The 8,346-nt window shown below is 35.0% G+C and overlaps 1 long non-coding RNA gene across 2 annotated transcripts; it reads right to left on the bottom strand.

Annotated features, from left to right (window-relative positions):
* Nucleotides 1-5,359: 5,359 nt before the first annotated feature.
* Nucleotides 5,360-8,209, bottom strand: LOC109046417. 2 transcript variants are annotated; one of them, XR_002010548.2, is made up of 5 exons: nucleotides 7,878-8,209; nucleotides 6,950-7,253; nucleotides 6,654-6,758; nucleotides 5,971-6,101; nucleotides 5,360-5,628 (listed from the first exon to the last, which is right to left on the bottom strand). It is a non-coding gene; the product is annotated as an uncharacterized LOC109046417 (long non-coding RNA). The 2 variants fall into 2 exon arrangements; XR_002010549.2 differs by having other exon boundaries at nucleotides 5,971-6,030.
* Nucleotides 8,210-8,346: the final 137 nt, after the last annotated feature.

Here is an 8,346-nt window from a genome sequence, read left to right as displayed (position 1 = left end):
AAGACAGGAATGCAATGTATCCGCAAGACACAGACAGCACATTGTGTGGCAGCGGTTGTATCGGTTCACCTTATCGTGTTTGTATGGGGATAGAGAGTAAGTACAAATCTCGGACTGCACCAGTCCTCGTTGTATATGGGCCGACCACCAGAAGGGAAGCAAAAAGTATGTGCATATTTGTGCTCAGACTGTGATTTCTGCTTTTTCACAGACAAGTAATCCTCCAATCAAGTCATTGTTTTGCAAGTCACAAGTAAGTCTCGAATCTCGAGTCCCGAGTCAAGACGGGCAAGTTCCAAGTCGAGTTGCAAGTCCTTAAGCTTGCATCCTGCTACTGCCATAATAAAGACCCATTTCGAATGTTTGCGTGCTTTTCTTCTAATCACTTTTGTGAAAATATATATAATACACATTTTAAAACTTCTCATCCTGCTACTGCTAATAAAGACCCAGTTATGTTTGCGAGAATTGTTCTTTACTTTCCAGCATTTCAGAAATAAATGTGTTTGCAAATTACACCGAAGAACAACAGTTAACGTAGCTACCTTACGGTTTTCGGGAGTGCTCAAAAATGGTTTACGCACTGAATTTTGATTTCTTCTTCTTTGAATTTGGCCGGGGATTTATACGGGGGTGGTGAGAGAAAAACACTGACACCCTTTGGACGACAATTAAATCACCGACTACTCCCTGTAAATGATGAAAATCACTTACATCCCCCTGAGAAACAATTACTGTCCGAATAGGGCGAGCGCTGGGTTTTACAGTTGAACAGTTTTCAACTGTCAGCTACCAAAATAAATAAGTAAATAAATATTATGGTAGTGCATCAAAATGCAGTTTACACATGGTAGGTTTCTTTCATACAAACTAACATTTTGAAAATAGCAGCATTTTCATGAATTGGCTTTTACACACACAAATGTTCTGCTTGTGTTTTATGAATGAGGTCCTGTGTTCATATATTAACTGCTGTTATGTAGTCAAATAATTAGGTATAGGTGCCATATAATACCAAAATGAGCACCATTTTTGTTGAAGCAATATGGCACCTCTGGATCTACATTTGACAAAGGTGCTGTATAGCACTTTTAAAAGATAGGTTCTAAATAGCACTTAAAGTGGTTCTCCTATTATTACAAGCCAATGAACCACTTTTAGTGGCATTTAGCACCATTTTTGAGTGTACCATCACAAGCACCTACATTTTAAGCATTTTCATACACAAAAAAATGAATCAAAATATAGTAAGTTTGTAGCAAAACAGACAGAACAAATTAAAACCATGCGATCAGACTATTTGAACAAGTAGCTTGTTAAGTAGTACTTCATTAATGTTATAAGTAATAATTAGCACCCATGCCAAATTGAATAGAATTGTTAAACAGGTAAAGTACAAATCATTTGGAAAATTTAACAAAGACTTCAGTAGTGATGGCATACATACCTATAAATTCTTCATCCAACTGAACGGTTTGTTTTACTGTAAATAAATAAATAAATAAATAATGCCCATTTTCAACATTGTGTTTTCCTTGTACAATGGAAAAAAATATAAACACACAAGACCTTACGATTTAGATATAAACTTATTAGGCTATTTAAACTACACCAATATACAAAGTTTAACTTCAACTGAACATCTGCCTACTATTTATTTGTTCTGACATGTGCCTAAAGTCATATTTTGTATGTGCAGCCTACTTATTTACATATTTTCAGCCTACTTCTAATGAAGTTAAAAGATCTCACCTGTGACAAGTCTCCTGGCATCTGTTGTGCTCAAGCATACAGAGAGACACAACAAAACAACGATCAACGCGCAGCACACTCGAGCTGTCATCCTCTCGACCTGCGGTCTCACAATGGAGTCTGCTGGAAAAACGCACTGAATTGGTGAGTCAGGAGGCTTTTAAAGCTCTTTTTGAAACCACATTTTTAAAGATCCAAAGTCTGGCGCAACTCCAACCCTGAAACTCACCTGCCTGTATAGTAGCCATAATCTTGAAGACCCTGATTAACTTGTTCAGGTGTGTTTATTTACGGGTTTTTCAAAGTGGACTCCCAAAATAGATTTGGTCTGCTCCATTTACTTTTGGTACTTTTTATACAGTGGTGTTTATGACACTTTATATATGAGCACACATTGTTTAATCCATATCTGATATTCATTTTTATTTATTTGACTTTTTAATTTGTATATGCAGCATTTTTCACTGTGCCTATTAAAAAGTTTGACTGTAGAATGTTTTCTAAAAAAGTTCAGTGTGTTATTTGTTGTTTATCTGTAAATAACTGGGCTGGTCTTGGGCATTAAAATCATGGACCGAAAACAGGCCCCACTTCGGCCCTGTTTCTAAGCATAAGGTATTTTCCTAATAAGATAACATCATAATTTCTTGTTGTGCTAGAATGGGCAAATTCCCGATTGAAAAAAAAGTTGAAAATTCCCTCTTCATCCTAATACTTTATTTTTGACTATACAATCTCTATTCCGTTCCTGCTGAAAGGAGGCTCAAAACGCTCCCCAGATAACAAGAAATCATTGAAACATATTAAGTCAGTGTTAATGCGCAAATGCTAATTGCATTGAATTAATGTTACAAGGAAAGTGATGGTTCAATATCACTTTTGCATCCGAAGTTAATGCAGAAACAAGGTTGTGATTTCAACAGAATATTGAATCAATGATGTTCATTCTACAGCACTGTTGAATCAGCATTGAAATGAACAAAATTAATATTGTTCTGTGTTACATTGTGATGTTCATTCAACATCACTGTTGTTGAATCAATCTTTAATTTAAAAACAATCATATTTTTGGATCAGTGTGTTGATTCTAAAACACTGAAAATACTATTAACTGAAATGTCAAAATAAAAGAGTGTTGCCATCTGATGTTCCAAGTTAATGTTGAAACAACATTAATATTTCAGCTACACAATACATGAACAAATCCCTAATTTCAAAGTTTGGGAAAACCTTTTAAAATAAAAATGACACCTGAACACACCTGACATCATAAACATTGCTTCCCAACTGGTAAATACAAACCCTGAAAGCACCATTAGCCTACTTCTGCAGAAATAAACTTTTCCATTAAGGGGCGATATTTGCCCCATGGGACTGAATCTTCATTTTTTATAATTTTTATAATTAGGCTACCTTATTAATTGTGTTTGTGTTATCTTTTATGTCAAATACTTAAATTTAGCCAATTACTAAAATCGATCAAATATAAACTTCTACCAATAACAACAAACTATTTAAAATGGTATATACTTTTTTAAAAAACAGGGACTCATTGGGCTGCAATATTATGACAAAAATTGTTGTTAATTATTACTCTTGATATTGTAATAATGACTACTAATGTTGATTAAGAGAATATATATATTATATATATATATATACATATATATATATATATATATATATATATATATATATATATATATTTTCCCTATATACAAAAATAACAGTCTATGCTTGGACAAACAACACGTCATATTCTGGCTACAGACAAACATGTCACCTTATGATGTTAGTTTATAACACAAATTATGCAACTTCCATTACAACCAGTGAAGCTGGCCATAAGGCAAAATTAATCTCTTACACTGTATCTGTAGTTTATGTTTATGATGAAAGTATTCACAGTAATGCAGAATTCATGCATGCATGTGACAAAACTCAAAACTGGCGTTTTCTTTTGTGGGAAAAAGATTTTTCAAAAAATATGTTTTTAATTGTCTGTTTTAAGTGTTGTGGTATGAGAGTGATTTCTTTGAGGTTTTTTTAGTGTTAAGCGCTGATCTTGAAAAACCTGTGATATCTAAACATCTCCCTCTGATACTAAAAGGCCGGTGTCCAGAGTCTCGCAGCAACCAGTTTCATCACACCTGTCTGAAGTAATCCTAGTAATCCTGAAGACCTCGATTAACTGGTTCAGGTGTGTTTAAATTTGGGTTGGAACAAAACGCTGCAGGTGGCCCTCCAGGAGCTGAATCTGCCTGTATAATATTGTGCAACTAATTATTATTTTTAAACTTAAATATTGTTGCACTTTTGTTGGTTTGATTGCTTTTATCGTCCTCATTTGTAAGTCACTTGAGATAAAGGGGAGTCAGACTGCACTGTTTGACCAATATTTTTTCGATTCACTAAGAAGAACCAATTCTCTAAAATCATTCGTTTGGGAATTGGACTAATGTCACTGTCAAACGTCACTGTAAATGGTCAAAAAGTGTGAGATAAGATGTAAGTAGTAAAACAATTAAGGGTTTACATTAGAATGTTAAAGTACAAAAATTGTATAACCAAAAATAACCAATATAAACGTATTGAAACAAAATATATAAAAATAAATAAATATCACTAAATCTATCGACCCACATCTTCCAACATCAGAAATCTTAACATCTACCAATCCCTGGGAGTACAAAAATTGTAATGAGATTATAATAAAGAGTCCCTTGGATTTACAGAAAAAAAGACGAGTTACTATGTTCAGAAGACTGAATATGTTCCTGCAGAACTTCCTAGCATTGACCAATTGAAACGTTTTTGTTTGTTTCTATGTATCTATAATTTGTGAATTCATCCTGTTCTTCTGCTTCTTTTTTTACTATTACTATAAAAAAAATGCTTATAACAACAATTATTTTTTCATCATGACTGGAACACAACACAAAGAGCATAGAACTGTTTATTTAGTAAAAATGTTGATTTAGTAATTAAAAAAGCTTTTTTTTAAAGTTAAAGTGGTCATATGATGTTGCTAAAAAGAACATTATTTTGTGTATTTTGTGCAATGCAATGTGTTTATGCAGTTTAATATTGACATAGCATGACATAATTACTGATTATAAAGACTTTTACTGTCTTTTTACACATTGCGTTGCATCGTGCCGCGTAAACATAAAACCATGTCTGCATTTGTGATTGGAGAAACGACAAACAAGTGCTACCCTACACTGCTCAAAACTCGCGTTTGAATCATCATTGGCAAATTCTTTAAATATGAAAACATACTTACAGACTGTGAGTCAGAACAGCCGGCAGATCAGGAAACAGTCCTCTGTAAAATGCGCTGCACACATCTAAATATTTGGTTTGAACTGTTCTGCAACAGTGTTGTAAATGCAACTTAACCACTGATTTCTAGTTGTGTCCTTTTTTGGAAGACCAAACAAAGTAGTTTCACTTTCACAACGAAACACAGCGTCTCCACAACATGGCAGCTGCGGTGGAAGCAACAATCTTTCTTTGCGTGAACATTTGGGCATTATGCAAATCTTTCCACATCGTGACGTAGACATGTGTTTGAACGAGGCATTTTAGGAGGGTGTGGACTTTTATAAAAACCCTTTGGGTTTGAGACTTTAGGGATCTGTTCTATCTCCAAAGATAGAAAACTTTAAATCGAATCACATGATCCCTTTAAAAGAAAACTCTTAGCTAAAAACTTTTACTGCTATTTAGGAGAATTCTTAGTGCTAAGATAAAATGTTTTGTGAATACTGGCCCTGATGTCATAAAGCAGCACAGCAACAGCAGCCACGGCCACCAGAGCAGAGAGAGCCAATCGGATCACAGCTTCAGTAAAACCACAACAGTGAATGCAATCTGAAATGAAAAAAAAAAAAAAGCACTGAAACAGATTTGTGCATTTATTTCTCTTTCAAATAGACATATTGCATCCATTTCAAAAGACTTACAGCATCCATAAACTTTGTGCATATTTGCATGCACACTTTCCTTGCTTAGCTAAATAACATTAGCTAGGATTGCATGGCTAACATAAATGACTATAGATCATTTTTAGGACTCCCTGAGGAATCTGTCTGATTATGTGATTCTCCATTATGTTTTTTTTTTTTTTTTTTTTTTTTTTGCCTTGAGTGGTAATGATCTCTAGAAAAGCATGGGGTTAACCAACCCCCCCCCCCCCCCCCACCACCCACTCACCCAAACACCAGAAAACACACTTCACTTCTCTGTCACATATCTGCTGTCCGTTCTCTGTTCCTGTTAAATCATCGAAGAAAATGCATGCAAATTTACCCAGTCCTCAAGCACAAACAGGTCATGCTGTATATCTGTAAATACAATGTAAGTTTTGATAAAAATCATTTTTACTGGTCTTAACTGGAATATGTTGTCAATAATCACGCACCCACAAGCAGTAACATGAATCAACACCATGTTTGGCCCAAAACTGATTCAGTGTCTCCTTAAACTAGAGACCCGTTCACACCAAGAACGATAATATTGATAACTAAATTATTGTCCATATACCAACTAACGACAATGTTATGCTTATTCTGTCACTTTTAATGCTTGAGCTCTTTACAGGTGGGTGGATTGTGATTGCCTGTCAGTGTTTTTAATCATTCATCAGCTGGAAAAAAAAGGTTCTGAAAGTGATTCCAATTATATTGTTTCTCGATGCCATTATGGTTATAGTTGTGGTGTGGACTCTGCTATTCACTTAAATTCAGAACAATTCTATCGATCTAGGTGTGAACAAGCCTTAACAGTGGGTTTTAGCTTCTGTGCTTTCACAAAAGCTAGTATCATACTGACATGCCTGAACACATACAAGAGCGTTATGTTCTGTAGACAAACACTTATATGATGGCGTGACGTACCTAAACTCGGCTGATAGAGTTCAGCAATGCTGGTATCTTCAGTCTGAACGGCTCACTGCACAGCTGCACAGCTGGACGACACACAATTTGAGCTTGACGATCTTTCTGATGATAAAGAAGTTTGTGGAGATTTGTGGATGACAGATTTTGCAGTGATGTCATTTTAAATGGAATTAATCTCTTCAATATCATAAAATATGGATTTAAGGAATACTGAAAAGAACCATTTTAAAATATTACAATGACAAAGATACAATTCAGAGGAAGGGCAAATTATGATGTAATTTTCTACTCACCATAGACAGTAACATTATAATTCATGAAGCTGGTCTCTCTGCTGACAATTGTTAGTTGATAAAGTCCAGAGTCTGTGGTTCTGGTGCTTGTGATGATTAGAGATCCGGTTTGATCCAGCTGCAGTCTGTCTTTGAATCTCCCATCATATTTAGAGCTAGTCTGCATGAGTCTGTTGACTTCAGCTATTCGAGTGCTTTCAAACATCCACTGTACCAACAAATATTTCTGTTTCAGTAACATCAGTGTGTAGAGTGACAGAATCTCCCTTCATCACTGACACTGACTTCATTTCATGTGCCACATCTAGAGAACAAATAGAAACATATTTTGTCAGACTATGAGGCCATTCACATTTTTGCATTTAAATATGTGAGACACAGGTCAGCAGAATGGAAACACACACACACACACACACACACACACACACGCACAAACACACACACACAAAATACATGGTCTCATGATGTGTTTTTTAAAAAGTTGAACTATTTAAATCTGTATTGCAGATGTTTTCTTTAATATGAATGTTGAATGAATTGTAGTAAAACACGACTTTAAATCTTATAAAAGATGAATAACAATAAAAGTTCAGGAGTTCAGTGTGTGTTTTCTTCAACATTCACTTTCATGTGCAAACAGAAGTGAAACATAAAACACTCAAACACTCACTAAAGCAGAACTGCTTTAACTTAATTTAGTACTTCAGTTCAGTTTCTTAATCACAGCAGTTGTTATTGTAATATTAATTATGTATAACAATAATTGTGCAGCCCTGAGTCGTTTTTTGCGTTTCTATTTAAATACATTTAACACACACACACACATTGGTATCTTAAATTAATTTTGAAATGAACAGAACATTTTAAAATATTACAATGGCAAAGATATAATTCAAACGATGGGCTAATTATACTGTAATTATCTTACCATAGACTGTAAGATTGAAACTCATGTAGCTAGCTGGTCTCTTGGCTCAAAATGTTTAGTTGATAAAGTCCAGAGTCTGTGGTTCTGGTGTTTGTGATGGTCAGAGATCCAGTCTGATCCAGCTGTCTGCCTCTGAATCTCCCATCAGGACCATCACATGTTGAGCTGGTTTGTGTGACTTCAGCTATTCGAGTGTTTCCAAACATCCACTGTATGAACAAATATTTCTGTACTTCAGTAACATCAGTGTGTAGAGTGACCGAATCTCCCTTCATCACTGATATTGTCTTCACTTCTTCTGTATCAACACCAAACACATGGAGAACAAACAGGAATATGTTTAGGCAATGGGGTAAGCATAATAAATCAGTTTCTGTTCCCCATAGTCAAGGGTCCATAAAGCTCATGAGCGGTACTGAACTGATTTGTTCCTCTCCAGTAATGTGTCTTCAGCACTTATTTCATGTGT

This window comes from Cyprinus carpio, chromosome A22, assembly GCF_018340385.1.
Source record: "Cyprinus carpio isolate SPL01 chromosome A22, ASM1834038v1, whole genome shotgun sequence".
Lineage (NCBI taxonomy): Eukaryota > Metazoa > Chordata > Actinopteri > Cypriniformes > Cyprinidae > Cyprinus > Cyprinus carpio.
The sequence above is the reverse complement of the archived record's forward strand: the minus strand, read 5'-3'. Positions and strand labels throughout refer to the sequence as shown.